The sequence below is a fragment of the Cervus elaphus genome, chromosome 5 (assembly GCF_910594005.1).
Source record: "Cervus elaphus chromosome 5, mCerEla1.1, whole genome shotgun sequence".
NCBI lineage: Eukaryota > Metazoa > Chordata > Mammalia > Artiodactyla > Cervidae > Cervus > Cervus elaphus.
In genome coordinates, this window is record NC_057819.1 from 46588015 (window position 1) to 46612367 (window position 24353).

At 34.2% G+C, this 24353-nt stretch overlaps 1 pseudogene; it reads right to left on the minus strand.

The window, feature by feature from the left end:
* Nucleotides 1-1443: 1443 nt before the first annotated feature.
* On the minus strand, nucleotides 1444-23636 carry LOC122693153 (annotated as a pseudogene).
* Between the last annotated feature and the right edge of the window lie 717 nt (nucleotides 23637-24353).

The window sequence follows — 24353 nt, forward strand, 5'->3', positions numbered from 1 at the left end:
TTAAAGTCTCCTTGGTCACCCAGAATATGTATCAATCAAGCATGAGGATAAATTATTTACTCTTTGAGGATAGAAAGGATCCAGTGTAATCAATCTATCCCTGGGTGGCTAACTGAGCCGCTCAAAGGATGGTGCCTTACCAAAGGCTTCACTTAAGGCTCTACTGCTAATCTGTTGAGCATTCAGCGGTCACAGTGTCTATTACAGACTCAATAAGAGGGAGTTCTTGTTGGGCCCAGGCATATTTACCAAGCCTGCTACTATGGTTATTCCTTTCAAGGAAGACTAAGGACAGAACATTTTTGTTGTTTTCTGAGTTGTTTGGTCAGCTATGCTTGTGCTAATAATTTTGTGATTGATTTTAATCAATTCAGTTTATTAAGCCAATTTTAGGGATGGAGGTGTTTCAAAGCTGGATGGTAATCCCTTTAAGGGCTATGCTTTTACTCTGTTCATTTTGATTCCTGGGGAATATATTTTCCAAGTTCCAACTCAGTGTACAGAACCTCCCTACTCTTGACATTCTTGGAATCCTAAGCTTTGTATCTGAGTTAGCAATAGAGCTTAATTAATTAATTAAATCCTAACACAAGAGAAATACATGCACATCCACCATTGCTTTACAGTCAAGATTTTTTTTTTAACATTTTACAAATTTCTTCATAATAGCCTAAACTCAAAATAACCTAAAAGTCCATAAGCAAGGGATATGTAAATTTGGGAATATTAATAAATGAGACATTATATACCCATGAAAATATATGAACTAAAGTAAATAAAACCACTCAAAAGTCGGGATGGGTCACACAAACATGTCAAGCAACTGAAGTCAGATCCAAATGAGTACATGCTATATAACTCTAGGAAGATGAAGTACAAAGCAGCCAAAACTATTGCACTGTGTTAGAGTTCAGGATAATGTTTATTTTAGGGAAAGAAATAGGGAGTTGGGATTGGAAGAGGCATGCAAGGGACTTCTAGAAGGCTGGAAAAGTCCTGTTCTTGATCTGTCTGTGATTACGGATGCATTTGTGAGAAAATCTTTAAGTTGTACTTCCTACTGTTTGATATACATTACAGTATGTATGTTATGACTCACAATAAAAAAATAAAAAGAACAAAAACTAAGATTTCACAGTTGTGCATGCAAATCATTATATCTCAAAACATAATTAAACTTTTCTCAGTACTTTGTAAAAATTGCTTAATTTGAATGTTTCTTTGTTCACCAAAAAGAATATATTATAATGTTATAAGAGTAAAATAAAGGGATATAAATTTTTCCTCATATGTTAACTTTTATTAATTAATTGTTCTTTCCGATACATTAATTTCTTTTTACTGGTCACTGAGGCCTTTTCATTTTACACATAAGACCACTAAGTATGGTATTGCCTGTGGACACCTTAGAGATTATACTATAGATACTCATGACTCCAAATAGTTGGTGGGAAGAGAGATGAGAAAAACAATGATTTGGGTCAATGACATGATTATAGAACTAAAGTTTCCAACAGGGTTTCAGATGGTCAACCTGGCTTCTGAAGCAGCTCTAAGGATGCAGTGAGAGAACAACACAGGAATAATAGAAGGAGTTAACTATCAGAAGCCCCTGCAAGTATCAAGGGAGACCTTGAACTATCTGCGCAAATATCAAGAATAACATTCTAACCAGCCAACTAGTGACTGAAAGATTTAGGTGCTCCCCTGTTCCCAGCTTATTTGGCTCATCTGAAGCTCTTGTTAGCAAATTTAGCTTTGCTGCCCAGTTCTTCAGCAGTCATGAGGATCTGGTTGTACTTGGTCAAGCACTGGGATAGGCAAGGCACATCAGTCTTCATCTGCCCAGTGCAGGTCTCTGCCATAAGGTTGGCAATGAAGATGCCTTCAGTTTCCCCAGAGTTATGAGATACCATGACGCCCCACCTATTGGACTGGGCCAGCTTGCACACCCAAAGAGACTTGGTTATGAGCTGATCTGGTACACTTTGAGCAGGAGGTAGTTGCATGATTTTTCAACCACAGCCTTGGAAATCTGCTTCAGGCTGGTCACTGAGAGATCATTCCCCACCACCTGGATTCCTGTCCTAGCAGTGAACTTCTGCCAAGTTTCCCAGTCATTTTGGTTAAAAAGGTCTTTGATAGACACTGCTGGGGAGTTATTGATGAAGGATTTATAAGGGTCTGACAACTGGTCAGGTGGGGGTACCTGCTGAGACCACTGGGCAACTTGACATCCAGGTCATACTTTCCTGACCTGAAGAACTGAGAGGCGGTCAAGTCCATGCCAATGACAACCTCAGGGGTACACCAGCTGTCCTGATCTCATTCTTCAGCAATTCTAGGGCTTCTTTATTTCCCAGGAGCAAATTGGCCTTCACCACCCCCCACATTGGTGGCATCTTTTCCATATTTCTTTTTGATGATGTTCTTCAGGTTGTAATAAACCTCTGCTCCAATGTGCATGGCTTCCCTGAAGTTTGTTCCACCAAAGGAGAGGATCAGAAACTCCTGTGTGGCCAACTTGTTTCCAGTATGAGAAGCACCACCTATCACACTGACTTTCAAATTGTCAGCCATGTCAGCAATATGGAGGTAAAAGACACCCCTTCTCAAAATCCTAGCCTTACAGACAGCCAGGGTTCCTCCCCAAATTAAGTTAGCACAGATAATTTCCTCAATAGTATAGGCCAAGAGTATTATCTAAAGGAATTTTTATAAAGTTAACAGAACAAATTAATATTTAGTCCAATAAGTAAAACACAAGTCACAATTTTGAGTACAACAACTGTTTGAAGATTTTATGTTCAAACTTAATTGCTTACATGATAATATTTATTAAAGGTGAATAAAAATCACCTTAATTAAAGATTATATGTATTTATATATATTTTCCAGAGTCAACATTCTAGTTTATCTAAATACAAACTTCTTTATTCTTAATGAGTCTTTCCAATGTTTAGCATATTTTAAAGCTATCATAGGTGAAATTAGTAGTAGCTAAACTAAACAGGAATTTAAAAATTTCAGCCTACTCCAAAGAGGAAAAAGAAAGACAGTGAATTGTTTTGTCTCAGAAAAACAAACCACCCCTCTAAGGGAACTAATTTTGAATCAAGGAAAAAGGAAATTCAAACAACAAAGAGAATTCATTTTAATTATCTATGTGAAAGTAAAAATTATTTGTATAGGAACAGGAAACTCATAAGTTTGAATAACATACTATGACATAACCTTTAGGGTGAACTCTATTTCAGTATCACCCATATCCATATTTATTTTCTTCTAAAATTTACCTTGCCTTCATTTATATTCAACATAATGTCCCTATTATTCTTGCTTGGCTTTTCATTTTACTATAAAATAAAAAGTGTGCTAGACAAAATAAGGTAATAGAAAGAAATGGAACTCCAGATTGCTAACTCTATTCAAGAAATCCCACTCATTTTAACCCAAAGTTCTGAATTAAATCATTGTTTATATTCTCCCATTTTACATGTGAACTACAGTGCTAATCAAACAGCATAAATATCACAGTTTTTTTTAAAATACCAGATGTCTTATAAGATAAACTTCATAGGAAGGTGTATACTATTTTTGAAAGCTTTGTTTATTTTGTCAAAAACATACTCCTTGTTTATATGTTTGGCATCAACTGGATAATATTGAGATCATTTCTGTAACTATTGAACATGAGGAAAAAAACAGTTTTTGCACACTATCAACTTGATGCAAATATTACAATTTACAAAGTTTTCTCATATAATCTTTGTTACAAGATAGATGAGATAATCAGTACCAACCAAAGACTTTGAAAGGTTAGGGATTAAGAAGACATAGCAACATAAAGAACACTTAAAATCTATAATTTTTGACAAACTAAATCACAGGAGAAAATACATGCAAATAATGTGACAGACAAGGGGTTAATATCCATAATATACAAACAGCTAATTCAATCAAATATTAAAAAAAACAACCACCCAAACCAATCAAAAAATGGACAGAAGACATAAATAGACATTTTTCCAAAAAGGACATGTAGATGGCTAATAAGCATGAGATGCTCAATATCATTAATTATTACAGAAATGCATATCTAAACCATAATGAGGTATCATTCCATACCATTCAGATTTGCTATGATCAAAAAGTCTACAAATAATAAATACTGGGGAGAGTGTTGAAAAAAGAGAACTGTCCTACACTGTTGGCAGGAATATATGGAAAACAGTTTGGAGGTTCCTTAAAAAGCTAAAAATGGAGCCACCATATGATCCAGCAATCTCATTCCTGGGTATATATCAAGAAAAAAAATAAAAGCCTAATTCAAAAGGATACTTGCACCCCAAGTTTAGTGCAGCACTATTTACAATAGCCAAGAAATGGGAATAATCAAGTAGCCATCAATAAATAATGGTTTAAAAATGTGAAATGGAATATTACTCAGCCATAAAAAAGAATGAATAGTATTATCTGCAGCAGAATGGATGGACTTAAAATATAATGCTTAGTGAAATAAGTCAGATAGAGAAAGACAAATACTCCATGATATTACTTATATGTGGAATCTAAGAAATAACACCAATGAATCTATAGACAAAACAGAAAGAGACTCATAGACATAGAAAACAAACTTATGGTTACCAAAGAGAAGAGAGAAGGGAGGAACAAATTAAGAGTATGGTGTTAATAAACTACTATATATAGATAAGCAACAAGAATTTACAATATAGCACAGGAAACTATATTCAATATCTTGAAAAATAACCTATACTGCTGCTGCTAAGTCGCTTCAGTCGTGTCTGACTCTGTGCGACCCCATAGACAGCAGCCCACCAGGCTCTGCCGTCCCTGGGATTCTCCAGGCAAGAGTACTGGAGTGGGGTGCCATTGTCTTCTCCAAAAATAACCTATAATGGAATATAATTTGAAGAAAATAACTGAATCACTTTGATGTACACTTGAAACTAACTGCAATGTCAAAAATGAGCTATACTTCAATTTAAAAAAATCTTTCTGTGGTAGAACATACAGTAAATTAATTATATTGTAGACTTGTATATAATTGAGTTATTGAAGTGTACTTTGAATGTTTTATAATTTCTGATAGGGAAATATCAGCCTAAATATTGGTTTGTGTTGCTTAAATGCCACACATTCACCTAAATGAAACACATCTCTAATTAAGAAGCAACTTAATAAGAAACAATTTTGATAAAAGAAATCAGGTTCCCCCACTAATTACCTTTAAATCTTACAGAACAGTGATCAAGAAAATGACTCTTACAACAGATAACCATAATGCTGAAGTATAGGCTTTGCATATAAAGTGATCTGTGTATGAGGGTCAAGGACAATCAGACTAGATTATTTTATCCATTATCTATCTGTAAATTCTAAATGTTAATAGCTATTCAAAGCTTAAAATAGAACCTGCTATTGGGCTTCCCCTGTGCCTCAAAGGGTGAAGAATCTGCCTGCAACACAGGAGACACAAGTGACGCGGGTTCGATCTCTGGGTCAGGAAGGTCCCCGGGAGAAGGGAATGATAACCCACTACAACATTCTTGCCTAAAAATCCCATTTTACAGAGGAGCCTGGTGGGCTACAGTCTATGGAGTCTCAATGAGGTGGACATGGCTGAATACACACAAAGCAAAACATAAATCAGACAAGATGTCTAACATTATAACATCAATGTTACAGAATGCTTGTAAGGATCCCATTGGAGCAATATTTCCCAGTATCTTCTGAACCCTCAGTATATCACTCACATTAGAATCACTTTTTAAAAAAATCTGTAATATTTTATATCAGTCCATGTGTTTTCAAAACGTTTACATAGAATCTCCCTCACTTAAAGGAATATCAGTCCTCAACCCCTTACAACTCATTTCAGTACCAAGTACAGAGAAGGAATATTAATTTAGTAGAATAAGTGAAAAGGTAAATGAATGAATAAATAAATATCAAGAGGTTGTTGTTAGTATAAAATTGCCAATATGTAATTAATATTTCAACAATTGTGAGCTTCATTTACTTTATTTTGAATTTATTGGAGATTTTTAGGAAAGACATTTCTAGATAAAGTTAGTGGCGTATGAAATAAAATGCTTAGGAAGTAAATATAAATGTGCTATCACATTACATGTTGTTATTCAGTCGCTAAGTTTTGCCCGACTCCTGACCCCATGGACTGCAGCACGCCAGGCTTCCCTGTCACATTACATATTCCCCATCACATTACATTACATATGTGTGTGTGTGTGTATGTGTTTTGTTCTTGTGCTATCTCCTAGTTAGCTTGGCTTTGAAAAATAATTATACCTATCTATTTAAAGTATAATTAATCCAGGGCATGTTTATGGTAAAGGATGTTGTGAAGAAAGAACAGTTGTTGAGGTTGGATTGGATATGTTGGATAACAGAGGTAGAACTTGCCCATGGGCTGTCTATCTACCCCATCATCCAACCCACTACCTGTAAGTATAACCAACAGTCACCAGAAACAAAATTCTAAAAAACCCTGTGGTCAGCATGCTTCTAGGGAAACATGCCTGGATAATGGCAAACAAAATTCACCTCAGTTATCTATAAACAAGGACTGCCATCCAGAAATTAATAGATTTCAAAGGAAAATCAATATTATCTAAAGTGAAATTTCAAGAAAAAATAATTTAGAAAATTGTTAAAAAGAAGTAGATAATTTAGTGAGAGAATATATTTTAAGAAGAGAATTTTAAAAACTAAATCAATAGCCTTGACATATTAAGGAGTTAACTTTTGAAAAAATTAACTTTTAGTCAAAAACAGGTTAATATTTTTAAAATGAGCCAATAAAATGGAATGCTTAGATGTATTAAAACATTTTTTAGAGAGAAAAAGAACTGGAAGAAAAAGTTTCTAACAGTTACTAACCACTAATAACACTCCTCAAATATACACATATATGTAAATAGAAAAAAAGTTGAGACAGGGCTAATGAATATAGGGGTTCCAATTTTCATGTGAAAGGAGTTTGAGATTATCAGAGCAATAATGGAAGAGGGAAAATAAATGCCTCAGAGAAGGGTTATCAAAGGCAGGAATAATCAATGGTTTCAAATTGCAAGACACAAGTGAGTAGAAAAATGAAAGGGGTTACAATATGTTGATATGTATAAATAGGCTTTGAGAAAGCCAAAGATCAAAAAAAAGTTCACTAAAATAATAAGCAAGAAAGACTGATTATTTAAAATGAATAAGAATTGACTTTGTATAGAATCTCCACAGGAACTCTGATTAAATGATATAAAATTATTAAGGAATGCATCTGTATACACATTTTTAAAGTAACTAAATATTAACAAGATGAGTCAGAGAAATGATTTGAGATATGAAATTTTGAGAGTATTTATTTCCTCTGCATCTTTCCAAGGAAAATAATTATATTTTTTAATCCAAGAAATGGGGATGACATAGACTCTGTGAAAAACAAAACATTACTGAAAACATACAATTTAAATATGAATCAAACTGAGAAAAAGAAATATTTTGAGCAGTGATATGATAAAAGAAAATGAAATCTATTGTTTATTTTTCTTGGAATACTACTAAGTGCTACAAATTTGATTTCATAAAATAACACTTTTTCTTCTTTTCAATATCTTTTTAAAAATTTGTTTTAATTGGGGGATAATTACTTTACAGTGTTATGACTGTTTTTGCCATACATCAACATGGATTGGCCATAGGCATACATGTGTCACCCCTATCTTGAAACCCTTACACACCTCCCTCCCCACCCTATTCCTCTAGGTTGTCACAGAGCACTGGCTTTAGGTGCCCTGCATCACACATCAAACTTACACTGGTCATCTGTTTTGCATATGGTAATGGACATGTTTCAATACCATTCTCTCAAATCATCCCACCCTCTCCTTCTCCCACTGAGTCCAAAAGTTTGTTCTTTTCATCTGAGATACAGACGTTTTCTTCTTTATGCAAGTCCATTTGCAATACTTGTTTCTACAACATCCAATAATCAACAAATCATAAATTAAAAAGCTGAGTATCTTGGATTTTAATCTTTAGAGTCTTTAATCTTTACAGAATACTAGCAGTATTCTTACATTAAGGTTAGAACAGAATATAATGTTTTAAGTCTTGCCAACTGAAAAAAAATGATATGACTGGCAGTGAATGAGATATTTGTGGAGTAAAAGGTTATATTGAAAGAAACTTAATAAGTATATACCACTCCTGAGTAATGAGTTAAGGGGAATGTTCTACACTTAAAAAATATAAGACTAACCAAAAAAGAAAAGTTTGCAAGATGAAGTAAGTTGGGAGATTGTATAAGTGTGCTAAAAAACCCATTTTTCAGAGCAGGGTGTCAACGGTCACTACCTAATTAGATAAATCAAGGAAGGAGGAACAAGTCTGTTTCTGCAAATATTCTTACAGATTCCATTCCAGTTTATTTAAACAGAGGGGGATTTCTTAAAGAATTTTAGACATCTCAGAGCATTTTCAGGAGTGCTTGAGAGTCAATCCTGGATACTTCACAGCTTGGCACAAAGCAGTCAGATGCATGGAATCTAGAAAATAAGTAACCATGGTGTAGGGACTCCTCCAGCTCAGACAATAATTAATGTCTGTTTCATCCATTGCTCTACACACATGACTCTCAGGGCTTGTCGCCCGATGGAAGTGTCACACAGCTGCCCTTGAATAACTGAAAACCTTGTGTGCTTCTTAAAACAAGTGTATACCAGTTGCCAGGTGTTATTCATTTCTGCATCCAAGTTCAATAAGGAGGCATCCAATCAGTAAAAGTGTCAGTCATATGCTTACATTCTAGAGACAAGTGATTCTCTAGAAATGCAGAATGTTAACTATTTGGAAATGTTATTTATTTATTTATTTTGCTTAAAACATAAAAAAAAATTATTCTCATTGCTAGAGGTCAGAGGTCCAAAATCAGGTATCAGAAGGACTATACTTCCCATGAAGTCTCCAAAGGAGGATCCTTCTTTGTTCTGGTGGCCCCAGGCACTCTGGTAAACACATCACACAAATCTCTGCCTCTGTGTCTTTCTTTTTAAAAACCATTTCTAGAAATTATTATAGAGACAAACATTACATAGGACTGTTCCCTAACTTTTCCCCCAACATTATTAGATATATCATTGACACATAACATATGTAAGTTTGAGGTATATGATGTGATCATTTGGTTCATTTACATAGTGCCAAATGATCACCACAATAAACTTTTAACACATTCATTCTCTTACATAATTACCATTGTATTGTATTGTATAGTGTAATTCTAACAGATGACATTATAAATTAATATCCCAAATATTTACCATTTCACTTAGGTATTATATGAAAAAAACAATTTCCTCAGTAGAATTTTATGTTAACTATGTTTTAATATACATATGTGTAAAACAGAATAAAGTGAATCTCACTTAAAATGGAGTCAGAAGGGCAGAAGAGGAAGCCCTCAGGCGCTACCATTCCAAGTCAGTGACAGACCTCAACAGGAAGCATTAATTATAGGCCCTCATAGAAAGAATGCTCCTTGCCCAGCATCCAGCCCAGCCAAAGGGAAACAGCACACCATCCTGAACTCCTAGTAAGTGAACCTTGGTTCAAAATAACCTCTCTGAATTTCCTTTTTTCTGTATGAAGTAGCATTCCTGTTCTTTGCTTATTAGACTTGCCACTGGCTTTTGCTATGGGTTGCTTGTCCTAAATTGCCATTCATTCCTCTGCTATTCTTGAAAATAATCCATTTTGTTGGCAAGACAATAATGTTTTGTTGTTGTTGTTGTTGTTTTAAGGTAATAATAATAACAGGGTTCTGGAGCAGATTTTCTAAGCAAAATAATATATACTCACCAATAAACTAATACTGACATCTCCTAAAGTTAAAAATAATAACTATAACTACAGTTTATGAAATACTTATCTCCCAAGTATTTTTTTCTGTACCTTCTCTTGTGTAATTCCCATAGTAGCTCTCAGATCTAGGCACCATTAGTCTCACATTTAAGGAAAAAATAAAAAGCATTGAAACTAAACAAAACTTTCATACAGTAAACCCAGACAGAAAATGGCGGAACACGGACTGGAGTCTAGATTCCAAAATCCAGGAGAGCACATACGATCCCTCCAAAACTCAAACACAAAGTCATAATGAGATTGCTAATTATCCAGTATGCATAAGAGACCTTTTTGAATTAAGAAACCATATTGCTATCATGAAAAAGGTCTAAATTAGGAGGAAATTCTTAGCATGAACACACAAAAAATTAAGAATGGACATCTTTCAAAAAAAAAAAAGAATGGACATCTTTCATAATAATCATGCTAATCTATTTAGGATATTTAATACTTTATTGACTGTTCAATTAGACTTTTAATTAGGCATGAGCATATATCGATGATATATTGATTATTCATAAGGCCAGTGTTTCAGCTGGATAAACTAAGACGGATTCAGCCATGATCAGATATATTTTGACATGTTTTATGAGCCACTGGAACTGATTACCAAGGGTATGCATATACAAGGAATCTAGAAGTCTCCTTTGAGAGTGCTTATTCAAAGAAAGATGAGAATCAAGGCGAATAAGTATTGCTTAAGAAAAATAGCATTAGGTAAGAAACATGATTTAAAATGTGTATGTTTATTGCCTATTCTTCATTTCCCCAAAATGTCTTATGTAAGAAATCTAGGAAAATGATATGATAAATGAGAAGAAGAAGAAGGAAAATATATATATATATATATATATATATATTTCACTGAATTATCTGGATGATATTGGAAATATATATATAACATTTCACTGAATTATCTGGATGATATTGGCAACCAGTGTCTCAATTACTCTTCTGACACAAACGCATGAGATTAATAAAATGTATCCAACTCTGTTCTCAAGGCAAGAATACTGAAGTGGCCACTTCAGTATTCTTGCCTTGAGAACACCGTGAACAGTATGAAAAGACAAAAAGATAGGAAGCTGAAAGATGAACTCCCCAGTCAGTAGGAGCCCAAAATGGTACTGGAGAACAGTGGAGAAATAACTCCAGAAAGAATGAAGAGACAGAGCCAAAGCAAAAACAACACCCAGTTGTGGACGTGACTGGAGATGGAAGTAAAGTCTGACGTTGTAAAGAATGATATTGCATAGGAACCTGGAATGTAAAGTCCATGAATCAAGGTAAATTGGAAGTGGTCAAACAGAAGATGGCAAGAGTGAATGTTGACATTTTAGGAATCCATGAACTAAAATGGACTGGAATGGGTGAGTTTAACTCAAATGACCATTATATCTACTACTGTGGGCAAGAATCTCTTAGAAGAAAGGAGTAGCCCTCATAGTCAACAACAGAGTCTGAAATGCAGTTATTGGATGCAATCTCAAAAATGACAGAATGATCTCTGTTCATTTCCAAGGCAAACCATTCAATATCACAGTAATCCAAGTCTATGCCCCCAACCAGTAAACTGAAGAAGCTGAAGTTGAACAGTTCTATGAAGACATAAAAGACCTTCTAGAACTAACACCCAAAAATGATGTTTTTTTCATTATAGGGGACTGGAATGCAAAAGTAGGAAGTAAAGAGATACCTGGAGTAACAGGCATATTTGGCCTTGAGTACAGAATGAAGAAGGGCAAAGGCTAACAGAATTTTGCCAAGAGAACACACTGGTGATAGCAAACACCCTCTTCCAACAACAGAAGAGAAGACTCGACACATGGACAACACCAGACCATCAATACTGAAATCAGATTGATTATATTCTTTGAAGCCAAAGGTGGAGAAGCTCTACACAGTCAGCAAAAATAAGACCAGGAGCTGACTGTGTCTCAGATCATGAACTCCTTATTGTCAAATTCAGACTTAAACTGAAGAAAGTAGGGAAAACCACTAGACCATACAGGTATGACCTAAATCAAATCTCTTAACGACTATACAGTGGAAGTGACAAACAGACTCAAGGGATTAGATCTGATCGACAGAGTGCCTGATGAACTATGGATGGAGGTTCATGACATTGTACAGGAGGCAATATCATCCCCAAGAAAAAGAAATTCAAAAAGGCAAAATGGATGTCTGAGGAGGTCTTACAAATAGCTGAGAAAAGAAGAGAAGTGAAAGGCAAAGAAGAAAAGAAAAGATATACACATTTGAATGCAGAGTTCCAAAGAACAGCAAGGAGAGATAAGAAAGCCTTCCTCAGCTATGGATGCAAAAAAATAGAGAAAAAAATAGAATAGGAAAGACTAGAGATCTCTTCAAGAAAATTAGAGATTCCAAGGGAACATTTCATGCAAAGATGGGCACAATAAAGGACATAAACGGTATGGACCTAACAGAAGCAGAAGATATTAAGTGGTGGCAAGAATACACAGAAGAACTATACAAAAAAGATCTTCATGACCCAGATTATCACAATGGTGTGATCACTCACCTAGAGCCAGACATCCTGGAATGCAAAATCAAGTGGGTCTTAGGAAGCATCACTATGAACAAAGTTAGTGGAGGTGATGGAACTCCAATTGAGCTATTTCAAATCCTAAAAGATGATGCTGTGAAAGTGCTGCAATCAATAAGGCAGAAAATTTGGAAAACTCAGCAGTGGCCAGAGGACTGGAAAAGGTCAGTTTTCATCCCAATCCCAAAGAAAGGCAACACCAAAAGCCGTTCTAACCACCACACAATTGCACTCATCTCACATGCTAGCAAATAATGCTCAAAATTCTCCAAGCCAGGTTTCAACAGTAGGTGAACCGTGAACTTCCAGATGTTCAAGCTGGATTTAGAAAAGGCACAGGAACCAGAGATCAAACTGCCAACATCTGTTGGATCATGGGAAAAGCCAGAGAGTTCCAGGAAAACATCTACTTCTGCTTTATTGACTATGCCAAAACCTTTGACTATGTGGATCAGAACAAATTGTGGAAAATTCTGAAATAGAGGGGAATACCAGATCACCTGACTTGCCTTCTGAGAAATCTGTATGTAGGTCAAGAAGCAACAGTTAGAACTGGACATGGAACAACAGACTGGTTCCAAATCAGGAAAGGAGTACCTCAAGGCTGTATATTGTCACCCTTTTATTTAACTTTACGCAGAGTACATCATGCAAAATGCTGGGCTGGATGATGCCCAAGCTGGAATCAAGATTGCTGGGAAAAACATAACCTCAGATATGCAGATGACACCACCCTTATGGCAGAAAGTGAAGAAGAACTAAAGAGCCTCTTGATGAAAATGAAAGAAGAGAGTGTAAAAGTTGACTTAAAACTCAACATTCAGAAAACTAAGATCATGGCATCCGGCCCCATCACTTCATGGCAAATAGATGGGGAAACAATGGAAACAGTGACAGGCTTTATTTTTGGGAGACCCCAAATCACTAGAGATGCTGACTGCAGCCATGAAATTAAAAGACACTTGCTCTTTGGAAGAAATGCTATGACCAACCTAGATAGCATATTAAAAAGCAGAGACATTACTTTGCCAACCAAGGTCTGTCTAGTCAAAACTACGGTTTTTTTAGTAGTCATGTATGGATGTGAGAGTTGGACTATAAAGAAAGTTGATTGCTGAAGCATTGATGCTTTTGAACAGCAGTGTTGGAGGAGACTCTTAAGAGTCCTTTGGCCAGCAAGGAGATCCAACCAGTCATTCCTAGAGGAAATCAGTCCTGAATAGGTATTATAATGACTGATGCTGAATCTCCAATATTTTAGCCACCTGACGTGAAGAACTGAGTCATTGGAACAGGCTGTGATGCTGGGAAAGATTGAAGGCGGGAGGAGAAGGGAATGACAGAGAATGAGATGGTTGGATGGAATCACTGACTTGATGGACATCAGTTTGAGTAAGTTTGGGAGTTGGTGATGGACAGGGAAGCTTGGTGTGCTGCCATCCATGGGATTGCAAATTAACTGGACATGACTGAGCGACTGAACAGAATTGAACTGATTGATTTCTGTAGGGCAGTCACTTGAGAAACCCAAAATCAGGGGATGATTATCTGTAAAGATAAGACTTGGTAATATAAGGATGGATAGTCAAGTTGTGTCATCTTGTTTCAAGAATATAGAATCCAGGCTCACCACTTGTTAAGCAGAATAGGAGGCAATATTTTGCAGTCAGAGCAAAAAATAAGGCAACAGTTGCCTCAGTTGTGGTAAGACAGTTGTGATAAAACTTGATATGTGAACACTCAGGTTCCATGTGACAGTCTTAAAAGATCATATTTATAAACTGAGAATTTCCTGCATCAGGGCATTGAATTTGTTGGGGGCAAGAGTTAATGCAATTGTGTGGATTAAGTTGAAGTGCACCAAATTCTTTTGTTAATGCCGATTGTAACTATATACTTTTAACAGCCGAACTTGGATATTCTAGAAAAACATAAGCTGTGCATTCAACTTTTACTTTACATTGGTTTGGCAAACACACTGGACTATTTATTTAAATATGAGATTTCTTTTTCTTCCTTTTAATCCTTTCAAATAAAGACCTTTGTAAAAGACAGGATAAGTGAAAAATGACTAGAAAACTTTCTATGTAACTTACTTTAACCAGTTCACTTACTAATTGAAAGAGCAGATAACTAAAAAGTCAACAGAGAAATGATGATGGTTCATAAAAATACAGATGTCTTCATTTGAATGCAATTGTTAGAAACATGGAAGTTTAATAACCCCACAGATGGTCCTCAAATTAAGCACATTTGTGGTATTAAAACCAACCAACACTGGTAAATAAAAAGAGTGGAATTACTCCATATGAAGAAAATAAAAAGTTTATCATCAAGTGTTTATCTTGTTAACCTCTTATTAACTCTGTGTGACCTTTGGTTTGCATCATTTATTTTTTCACACCACTCATTTTTCACACATTTATTCATTTCTTATATATGCATAAGTACTGTCCTAGGTGATACATTAGAAAAAATACAAGACACAAACCTACTTGAAAATTGCTTATTATCTTATTTGGGTGCTTCAGTGTCAGCTAAGTGTTCCCCAATAAGTATATTGTCTTGCAATTTTTTTTTTTTTTTTTTTTTACTTTTTGAAGAAGTCCTTTAAGAATTTTTAGTTGAAGGATAATTGCTTTACAATGTTGTGTTGATTTCTGCCATACAACAACGTGTCAGTCATAACTATATGTATTTATCCCCCTCCTCGTGAGCCCCCTCCCACCCCCACATCCCCCGACCCCAGGTCATCACAAAGAGCCAGGCGGAGTTCCCTGTGTTACATAAAAGCTTTCCACTCGCTATCCATTTTACACATTGCGGTGTATATATGTCAATGCTACTTTCTCAGTTCATCCTACTCTCTGCTTCCCTCCCTGTATACACAAGTCCATTCTCTATGTCTGGATCTCCATTCCTTCCCTGAAGATAGCTTTATAAGTGCCATTTTTCTAAATTCCATATATAGGTACTAATATATGATATTTGCTTTTTCTCTTTCTGACCAACTTCACTCTGTATAACAGGCTCTAGGTTCATCCACTTTACTACAACTAACTCAACTTCATTCCTCTTTATGGCTGAGTAATGTTCCATGGTATATAGGTACCACAACTGCTTTATACATTCATCTGCCAATGGATATCTAGGCTGCTTCTATGCTTCTTGGCCATTGTAAATAGTCAGCAATAGTGATATTCCTTTTTTTTAATTAATAAAAAGAATTTTAATTTAGAACATGTGTGCCCATGTTAAGAAACATACTGATGCTTTAAAAAGAGATAAGCAAATTGACCTTCTGGCCTCTTTCTTTCCCCTCCTTCTTTCTAGTTAGTAAGGAGATGGGATGATAAAAGCTGGAATAACAATGCATTGGAAGCCATGTTGTAAAGGGCAAGTGAACGATATAAAAGGAGTTCAGATGCCACACCAGTAAAGTGGTTATATTGGCCCCAAATTCTACATGAAAGGAAATAAAATTTTATTAAATTTCATCCCTTGCTATATTTGAGACTTGTGAAAAATTGATTTTTATTTTAACATATGTAGAGATAAGTCAATAATTCTTAACTTTATTAACTTTGAACATATTTATAATAAAATTTCATAATTTACACTTATTCTGAAACTAAGTTCATTGATAATTTTACAAACACTTAATTTAAAAGTATATCTTATCAATCAGATTATAATGTAAGGATAATAGTAAGAAAGGTGATTTGTTTATTAAAAATGTATTTCAAGATATAAAATTTGAGCAAGGCTACATTAGAAAAAAAATGCAGTAGTTCGATGCTTGGGGATACATAAAATAATTTAAGACTAGTAGAGCTGCTCCATATAAGAAGCAGAGAAAGGAAAGTAGGAAAGAAGAAAGGATGGAGGGGAGGAAGGAAGGAAAGAAGGGAGGGAGGAACAGAGGGAGGGAGAGGTGAACAAAAAAATTCAATTAAAAACAATAAAGACTGTATGAAAGTTGTGAGGCATACATTGGTGTCAGTATCAGATTATATTTGAAAAGCAATGAAAATAAAAATAATAGTTTTAGTATATAACTTACATACTATAGATTTATCATTTTTGGATAAAAACAAAAAATATGTAGACAAAAGTGGTATTAAATATATTAAAACATTCTATTAATGAATTTCAATATAATCTCAACTTTTCTTGAGTCACTGCTAAATTAATATTATTTAAATTTACTTACAAAATAATTTTGTTGATAACTCTCTCAAATACCCTGTTAAAACATTTGCAGTTTCTTTTTTTACAGTAAAAACACTATCAATGTATAATTATTTTCAAATAAACATGTAGCTGCAAATGTACATGTAATTTATAGGTATATGTAATTCTTTCCAAAGAAATGAGCATGAAAGTCTTAACTGGACCCAAAAAATTTTATAACTCAACTCCTTTTGTCATTCTCATGTCATAAAGTCATTTTCTACATAAGTTAATTCTTCCTCCAAATGTTTGGCTAACACATTCCTCATTCACTTCAAATAAATTCAATATTTAAGGTTCATGCTAACTTAGAATCATAATTTTTGACAGCAACCAAAAAATAATAGCAAGATGCTTCCAAATCAGTTTAAGTACGTCCCTATCAAATTTCAACCAGTATTGGAAACTAAAAGTTCTCATGACTAAGACTATTCTATTACATACAGGTTTTAATAATTCCCTGATTATTCCCCACACTTTAGTGAGATACACCTCATTTCCATGTAGCCCAAGACAGATTTATTTTAACTCTGCAAATATATCTAAAAAATTTATCATGCCATTTGCTATATTTTAGTTTCAATTTTTAATATTTCACTGAAAAAAACCAACAATGGTGAAAATATTTTTTAAAGTTTCTTTGAAATATCACTGTAGCTCAAAATGGTAATAAAAGGTTACTAAATAATCTATCATTCCAGAAATTACTATACATTTTACATTGATTATTATGATACATCATGCATTAATAGCTCAGTAACTTCATTGATTTTTGAAGTCTTTTTCAAAGTTCTTGGCAACTAAGTGCTATTGATGAATAATGCAATAAATTTCTAAAACACCTGGCGTTTCTTTTTTAAGTTGGCTGTAAAGCTGTGTCACCCACTAACCCGAGTTAGTGTTCCATCTGTTGTACAAGCAGTATCATTGGAAGAGGGAATTTTTTTTTTTTTCTGTGAACTGATTTTAAAGGTTTCAAATATTGACAAACTCTGTGTACCACAGTCTGTTATTTTAAATGACATCTCCTCTATTATTTTTTCATTCTTTTTGAAGTGTGTGTATGGTAACCTCAGCTTGTTATATACTTCATTTACTTTTGCTTTCTCATTGATTTATATAAAAATGGTAATTTTGTTCAATGAAAAGAAATAAATTATTACATTTGAACTATCACCACAATACAAATTACTTTATATACAGTTGGCAAGATAAATTTTTCTCTAATTTTGTATTGTGTGCATGCTCAGTCATTTCAGTCACGTCTGACCATTTGAATTCCTATGGACTGTAGACCCCCAGGCTCCCTTCCATGGGATTCTCCAGACAAGAATATTAGAGTGGGTTGCCATGCACTCCTTTTGGAGGATGTTCCTGGCCCAGAGATTGAACCCATATCTCCTGAGTCTCCTTCATTGCAGGCAGATTCTTTACCCGCTGAGCCACCTGAGAAGCCTTAATATTGCATAGGTCATCCTATTTTATATTATTTGTACTTCATATAAGAAAGAAAAGAAGTCTTGATCATTCTGGATTTAAGACTTTTTGAACATCCCAGTGAAAGTACAATACTTTTCAAAACTGTCTTTAAATATCAAAATTGTGTGGTCAGTGTCTCTTTTTTAAAATTTGCATTCACTCTTGATATTTTTGTTGCTTAACCAGAAAAAAAAATGTCAATATATTATCATTTTAGAATGAAGTTAGATAAAAGCCAACAACAAAATTTAACCAAATAATGTTGACATCTTTCTTTATATTTAGCATTCTTTACCAGCTGAGCCACCAGGGAAGCCCAATATTTTAAAATAAGATCTAAGATCACCATTATCGTACCTATGCAATCATAGACTGATATGTGTCAGTGCAGAAGCTGTATTGATGACTCATATATCACAAATTATATTACCAAAGATGAGATGATTTTTCAAAATGTTAAACAATTCCTGGTTAACCTCCAAACAAAGTTCAATCTCTGCAAAATTTACTCAGTACTTAACTTTGATGCACACGAGAGCTGTATAAAATCTATTTTGTATATATGTGTAAAAGGGAATGCAGTTCTAGGCCCTATTTAACACTGACTGATACTTTATTTCAGTAAGTTTCTATTAAAGAACCCTGTCTATTTTCACTTCATAAATTCTGATTATATATTATTTATTTTGTTCCTCTAGTCATCCATTATCTATTTTTCTCCCTCATCCACACACATACATACAGTTCCACACACATAACATGCACCCATATATACATACATAATCTGAATTTGCCCTTTCTTAAAGAGGGGAAAACTTGTCTGCCATCTTCACTGCTCCATCCCCAAGACTTAGCCTGGCACATTGTAGGCACTCAATAAATATCTCCTAAGTAAACATACTTTATATTTTGATCCTTCTATTTGAGCTAAATGCATTGCTCTTCTAAGTGAATTCCAGGACACAGCTGAAGAAACAAAGTAACAGTTTGGTTAGTGTGAACAAGGTTAGAACAACTCAAGGGGAATACTGTCTGATGTGAGGAGTAGCAGCCATGTCTAACATGGTTATTTTAATGTTAACTACCAAAGAAGCTTTTGCATCAGAAGATAAATAGTTTTTAAATTTTAATTCCCAAAATAAAACTGAAATGAGCTGATTCTAAAACTTGTACAAAGTGTTATTCACTTACAAACTTTCAAAAAAAGAAAAAAAAGGACATTTCTAGCCTCTTATGTAAGAAACAACAAACAGAAACACTGTATTCAGAAGGAGCCAAGGCACCCTTTTGTAGGAATGTTGAATGATAGTTTGCCTGAGGAATACAGGGATTGGTCACATTTGCATATTTAGATTAATAGTACCCTTCTTCAAGGTTTGTGCTGTAATTGGAACTTAAGAAACATTTGTTAAGTATTATCTGTCAGAGTCTGAAGAGACCCAAAGAGAATGTATATCATTATGCAAAATTACTAATTAAGTACAAGTAATTTAGCAGATAATTTACATGTTCATTTTATAACAGAAATTATTTAGTTTAGGGTTCTCTTTGTATTTCTAAAGTAATCTGTGACCCAAGGGATCACAGACTGTTAAGAAGAAGTATAAATTATGGAATGAGACATATGTTTAACTGACTCATAGAGCTTTTGTTGTAGCTAATGATTCCTCTAACAGTAATTGCATAAGGGAAAACATTTTCTTTTTAAGTAAATAATGTTCATTACCTCTTAAATCTACTGTCACTTGACAACATTAACGTGGAAAAATTTCCACCTTCTTGATTAGCTCTCCAAGGATATCCAGCAGCTTTAAATTAACATTGATCAAACAGAAACCATCATATCCATCAAACTGTTCTTACAAACATTGAATGTACAGGAAAATAATATTTTAATAGATTCTAGAAAGAAAAACACTTACTCTCCTGAAATAAACAGTAAATACACTGCAAATTATTTATATGAGGAAACTGTTGAAACTAGGGATTCAATTTGTGGCTATTGATAAGCACTATCTCTATTATAAATCTCAAATAATAAAATATTAAAGGTTTGCATGTATAGTTAAATTATGTCCATATTGTGTTAATAATTGTTATCTGAACACTGCAACTTGGGAAGAAAAAAGAAAACTATCTACCTTCTTAAACTGACCGTTTTATTCAAGCTGCCTAAAAACTTCATGAGGCTAGGAATTCTTTTTCTTCACAGATTTAGTACCAATAATCTAATGCATACTTTAAGTGACAATTCCCTCAAGTTCTTTCTGTTTTCTTTTGGTTTAATTCACTACTGCATTTCATGCAGATTCTTTACCATCTGAGCCACCAGGGAAGTCTATTAATTTACTACTGGCTTTTAAATAATTTAAAAATAAACAGTATTTGTCTTATTTTTCTAGTGGTTATTGATGTGATTTAATTCTATTAAATTTCCTCTGATAATTACTTCAATTTTATCTCAGATTATGTAATGGCCTGCTAAACTTTTGAGACGTATTGCAGTTTGATATCTATTTCCAGTTTCATCAGAGTTAACGCTGTACATTAATTTCTGGGTAGAAGAAATTTATGTTTTTCAATTTTGTTATGTATTCCTAGTTTTATTTAAAGTGTTTGATAATCTTCTATATTTTATTTCTATTTTGGGGAATGTAATAAGATTTCCTCTGTGGCACAAAAATGGTCAATTTGCATGAACATTTTCTTTGCAGTTAAAGAAGTGCAGTATCTCTTGGTTAAGATTTCAATATATAAAGTCTAAGTTATTGATGATAAGTGTTCAGTACTTCAATGTCTTTATAAAATTTGCTAATTTGATCTGCTTTGGATAAGAAGAGGTATTCAATTTTACTTTTTAAACATTTCTTCTTGTCATGGCTATAACTGCTGATTAAAACTGTTTCATTTTTTGCATAAAATTAGTGACATAATTTCACTAACAAATATTGTTTTTAACTTTTAAAAAATTGTAGTTTCATTATTTTATACTGTTTTATTGGTCTAAGTTTTACTTTATCAGATATCAAGATTTTAACCTCTATTTACTTTTCAGTTGGGCTTATTTTTATCACTTTTGAAGGGTTTTTTTCTTTAGGTCTGTCTCTTATATAGTGCATAATTTTTAACAAAAATATTTTCTTTCTTTTGATGATTTAAGCTGATTTATTTATTGTTATAATTATATATATATATATAACATCTAATCTCATATTTTAAATTCTTATTCACATATATATATATCAATATGTGGTCATTTATTCTTGCATTGTATATTTTAATATTTAGATTCTAGATTAATGGTTACTTTATACTAATAATTTTTAGAATATTCTTAGTCTTCTCATTTAAGAAATATTGTCTATTGTTTCCCTTTACAAACAATATTAACTAGCAACTTTTTCTTCCTTCTTCTCCCTCATTCCCTCCAAATTCAATTTGAAGTCATCTCTTTTACTCCCAGTTAATACTTAAAGGAAATTAGTGAATTGACTCTGCTTTCATGTCTCTCTCAATTTTATAAACCACTTCTGTTTTAACTAAAATGGCAGAGCATTTAAGTTACACATACTTCATCATCTCCCTTGAGTTTATCACTTAGCCTTTTTCTTATAGAAATAAATTTTTTCAAGGTTTTTCACCAGTTTCAAGTTGATATCCTCAGTTATTCTCATTTTCTAAAGATAATTTTCTAGACTTCTTAAGGAAGAACTTTTGGAAACAATATTCCTGTGTTCTTTCATATTCTTAAAATCTTTTCATGGCTTTTACATGGATAGATATAATTATCTTTTAATCATACTTTCTTTCCTTAGACTCTTACAGTTTTCTGGTACAAAACATTACTGTTCAAAAGTCTAATGTCAGTATAAGTTTATTTTTTCATATATGAGCATTTTGTCTGAAAGCTCAAGGATGTTTTTCATTTTGCTCTTAAGTATAACAATTTTGCTAGAAAATTTCAAAGTGTTAGGTTTTATTCACTCTAGGTTGATTTTGCCAGGCATATATATAGTGTTGCATTTTCCTCTTGATATTATCTAAATACTTATTACTGTTTCCCTTTCACTTTAAATTTTATTTTCATATTTCTAACATGATCAGATGTCTTTTTACATCATCATGTCCAATATCATGTCTCGATTTTTTTAACATTGATTGATGATGTTTTTCATAATTCCTAATAGTTTCTTTGAAACTTTAACAAATTTTGCAAGAGTAAGGTAAACTTTTTATCTTTTTTTGTGCATGTCTCTTGGGCATGCTTTCATTGCAGGAATGTTATCCTGTTTATTAGTATTAAAGGCTCAATCCCCACCCCCACATTCCCATTTACATGTTCAAGTCCTAACCTCCAGTACTTTAGAATGTGACTAAACTTGGAGATAGGATCTTTAAATGAGGACACCAGGGTGGGGTCGCAGAGTGGGATAGGACTGAGCCATTAAGCACAGCACCACACAGCACAGGGGCGGCCCTAATCCAATCCGACTCCTATTCTTATAAAAAGAGTAGGATATCGATACAGAGGAAAGACTATAAAACAGAGGTCTGCAACCCCGGGACTATGGCTCCATACTTGTCCACAGTGTGTTAAAAACCAGGCCACACAATATTCCCATCTCTTTAAGAATTGTCCAGTCTGTTGTGATCCACAGAGTCAGAGGCTTTAGCAGAAGTAGATGTTTTCTTGGCACTGCCTTTCCCCATGATCCATCAAAGGTTGGCAATTTGAAGTCCGGTACTTCTGCCTCTTTGAAACCTAGCTTGTATACCTGGGAGTTCATGGTTTAGGTATTGCGGAAGCATAGCCTGAAGAACTTTTCAGCATAACCTTGATAGCATATGAAGTAAACACAATTGTATGGTAGTTTGAACATTCTTTGGCATTGCCCTTCTTGGAGATTGGAATGAAAACTGAACTTTTCCAGTCCTGTGACCACTGCTGGGTTTTCTAGATTTGCTGGCATATTGAATGGAGCATCATTTTTTAGGATTTGAAAAAGCTACATTTCAAATTCCATCACCTACATCTACACAGCTTTGTTTATAGTAATGCTTCCTAAAGCCCACTTGACTTCACACTCCAGGATGTCGGGCTCTAGGTGAATGGCCACACCATCACAGTTATTCAGGTCATTTAGACCTTTTTCTGCATAGCTTTTCTGTGTATTCTTACTACCTCTTCTTAATCTCTTCTGCTTCTGTTAGGTCTTTACTGCTTCTGTCCTTAATCTTGCCTATCGTTGCATGAAATATTCCCTTTGATATCTCCAGTTTTCTTGAAGAGATCTCGTCTTACCCATTCTATTGTTTTCCTCTATTTCTTTGCATTGTTCATTTAAGAAGGTCTATCTCTCCTTACCATTCTCTGGAACTCTGCTTTCGGTTGGCTGTATCTTTTCCCTTCTCCCGGCATGTTACTTCTCTTCTTTCCTCAGCTATTTGTAAGGCCTCCTCAGACAATCATTTTCCTTTCTTGCATTTCTTTTTGTTGGGGATGGTTTTGATCACCACCTCCTGAACAATGTTACAGACTTCTATCCATAGTTCTTCAGGTACTCTATCCTACCAGATCTAGTTCCTTGAGTCCATTCCTCACCTCCTCTGTATAATATAAGGGATTTGATTTAGGTCATACCTGAATGGCCTAGTGCTTGTTCCTACTTTCTTCAATTTAAACCTGAATTTTGCCATATGGAGCTCATGATCTGAGCCATAGTCAGCTTCAGGTCTTATTTTTTGTTGACTGTGTAGAGCTTCTCCATCTTTGGCTGCTAAAAAAAAAAAAAAAAAAAATCATTCTGATTTTAATACTGACCATCTGGTGATGTCCATGTATAGTGTCACATCTTGGTTTGTTGGAAAACAGTGTTTACTATGACCAGTGTGTTCTCGTAATAAAATTCTGTTAGCCTTTGCCCTGCATCATTTGGTACTTCAAGGTCAAATTTTCCTGTTATTCTGGGTATCTCTTGACTTCCTACTTTTACATTCCAATCCCCTATGATGAAAAGGACATCTTTTTTTGGTGTTAGTTCTAGAAGGTCTTATAGGTCTTCATAGAACTGGTCAAACTCAGCTTCTTTGGCATCAGTGGTTGCAGACTTGGATTACTGTGATGTTGAATGGTTTG